The sequence below is a fragment of the Raphanus sativus genome, unplaced genomic scaffold (genome assembly GCF_000801105.2).
Source record: "Raphanus sativus cultivar WK10039 unplaced genomic scaffold, ASM80110v3 Scaffold0807, whole genome shotgun sequence".
Lineage (NCBI taxonomy): Eukaryota > Viridiplantae > Streptophyta > Magnoliopsida > Brassicales > Brassicaceae > Raphanus > Raphanus sativus.
The window spans coordinates 14,202-17,270 of NW_026616123.1; the positions used below are offsets into that span (position 1 = coordinate 14,202).

General features: G+C 30.5%; 1 long non-coding RNA gene across 1 annotated transcript; it reads left to right on the forward strand.

Moving 5' to 3' along the window:
• The first annotated feature begins 944 nt into the window (after positions 1-944).
• LOC108838724 (uncharacterized) lies at positions 945-1,815 on the forward strand. The gene is made up of 3 exons (XR_001947566.2): positions 945-1,222; positions 1,337-1,462; positions 1,555-1,815. It is a non-coding gene; the product is annotated as an uncharacterized LOC108838724 (long non-coding RNA).
• The last annotated feature ends 1,254 nt before the right edge of the window (positions 1,816-3,069 follow it).

Here is a 3,069-nt window from a genome sequence, read left to right on the forward strand (position 1 = left end):
AATTGTAAATTTCAAATATAGCAAATACATCATAATTTTATACTAATCAAGTAATATTTTATTCAGTTGTAATTATTTACCTAAAAGGGACCAATATTGTATATAGCAATAATTTTATTCAGTTAATATTTTATTAAGTTACAATTTTATTTAAAATATAAACTAAGACTTCATTTATTATATATATTCAACACAAAAATATAGTCATTACCAGAAAAAAATTGTATACATCTATGAGTTGTCTACAAAAAATTAAACTCGTAGTTATAGTTTTAGAATCTTTAATAGCCACGTTTGGAATGGTCTATTTCATTTTATAGCTATTTATATAGCTTCAAAGTGCAAACCAAAAATAAATTGTTGTAGAAATTGAGATCAACAATCGTGGTAGTATATATACATTCGAATAAACTGAATGTTTGAACTGGTTATAAAAATAATGTTGAAATAACATTCCAGCATTAGCACAATATTATTGTGTAAAAGATACATTTTATACATGACTGATATAAACCCTAAACCCCAAACACAAATCATAAAATCCTAAATTACTATATATATATTATATATATATATATATCTAATATCTATTCATATATTCAAATCAGCGGTAGACACTTATAAAAATTTGTAGTTTTCCATTTGTAAATTTTAAGATTTTAATCTTATTTTCAGACCTTAACCATATTAATCCCAACCCCTGTAGCCTGTAGGCATATACTCCAAACCCTAAAATATAAATTTTAAACCGTACAATTAAAACAAATAATATGAATACCATATACATAATCAATCGCAACTGAAAATACACTAATCAAATATTATCTAAATTTTTATTGTTTCGAAGAATCTAAGATTATATGATATATTTTGATTTATTTCCAAAATAATAATATTTAAATGAGACACATAAATATAACTAGGATTAACAATACCCTAATGCATGTCTATAAAAAAATATTCTTCCCGACTTATTATTAATTGGCCGCCTCCACCGAAAACCCTAGGACAGTTTCTTTTTCTTCTTTCAATTTGCTCTCTCTTCTCTCTTTTGTTTTGTCAATTGTGTGGTTCTTTCTTTTGAGATTGTTCGAGTTTATCTCTATCTTCGAAAGTGGTTCTGTTGCTAACCATGTCGTCTTTCTTGGGTGTACAGCGAAGGTGGCGGTGGTAGGGTTGACCACTGGAATTCCAGAAAGCCGTCTTGATTGTTAACCTATATGTAAGTGAAATACCTTAGTTTCTTGTTGATATAGTTCTCTGCATAAATATCAATCTGATTTTATATTTCCATGTGTAAAGAAAATAAAATTGCTTATTTTTTCTGAAACAACAGGCGCTTCTTCTTCTTAATCCTCAAAGATGAATCTACCAAATCTCATCTCCAGGTTAATGGACTCTAAACAGAGCACGTGAAAGTTGATTTCTTTTGGTGTGTGCAACTGCAGTTTTGCCAAGTCCAGTAAGTAAATTTTGTATGACTTTGTTAATATTACAAACCCATTATCTCTATCGAACTAACATACTTTTTAAATCTTGATTACCACTGCTCAGATATGTGATGTTTGATCGATCACCATCCTATTTCTTCACAGTGGGCCTTGTACGATGGCCTCTGTCAAGAGAACGAAGGTGGAGGAAGACATGCAACATAGCCTCGGTGATCATGGTTATTGCTACAGTTGTGGTGGTGGTTGATACGAGAAATCATAGATAATCATTAAATGTATTTATTTTTAATTTTATCTATGTTCTAAGTTTAGTTATTTAATTATTTAATTTTATTGTATTACAAAATATTGTCCTATATAAATAAATTGTTTTTTGGTATTTTAATTTTAATTTATTTGCAATATTGGTGATTATGAAGAATTACTACGATTTGAGAATATTCTTTTGTGTTACTAATTGTGATGGATATATTATAATATTTTCGTCATTAGTTATTACATTTTGTGACAATATATCCGTCATAATCAGTGACAAACTTCAGACAATATAATAGTTACAAAATATGACCGTTTTGAGACAATTTTGTTAGTCGGTAATTGTGACATTATTGTTACTATTTTTTACGTCACTATTTGTGACAAACTGGTTACCAAATATATTTGTCACAAAGAATGTGACGTTTTTGTTACCGAGAAACATTTGTGACGACAGTATTGTAACCATCAACATTTTGTCACTAGTTCGTCACAATATCTGTATTGTTACGAAATTATGTATATTGTGACAAAATAGTTTGTCACAATATGCATATTTTCCTGTAGTGATCATCGACTCTATAGAGTCAAAGTATATATGTTCCAACCCAGCATGCCACTTGCTTGACTCGTTTTCTGTTGATACGTAAAGATACATTGTATTCTTCAATCCCATGCGAACCTTACACAATTGGTTTGTTGATCTTTTATCTGTAAAAAGTAGTTTTTTCATGCTGATCATGCATCGTCAACTGTTCTCCTCTCATCCTTATATCACAACCAGCCTCATTAGCTTGCTTGTCTCAAACTAATAATGTTACTCTTTAGATAAGGAATAAATAGACGTCAATCATCTTTCTTGAGTCTTCGTTCATATTAGTGAACGAGATTCTGCCTTGCCTTTGATGTCTATTTGTGAATCATCACCAGACCTTACTTTTTCACTAACTGAATTTTCCAAGTGGGAAAAGTATCTTTGATATCTGGTCATATGATTGATGACTCCATTATCAAGGTACCAGATATTTTCTCCTCTTGTATTAGTTTCATATTTCTTGGGTAAAATGTTCTTCTTATTAAAAACACCACCTCATGCATCATAAGTTCGTCAGCTTCATGCCTATCATCTTGAGCTTCTTGAAGCTTAAGTAAATGATCCGAACAATGAGATGTGAAGTGACCTAGTTTATCGCATTTGAAACAAGTTATTTTTGTCGCATCTCTTCCTCCGTTGTATGTCCTCGTCCTCTCCCTCTATAATAGAAACGTCCTCCACAACCCCTGATTCTATATGTACCGCAACTGTAGTCACAGTTAGATTGCTCCTGAAAAAAATAGCTTGATTGTTCATGTGAGGAACAAG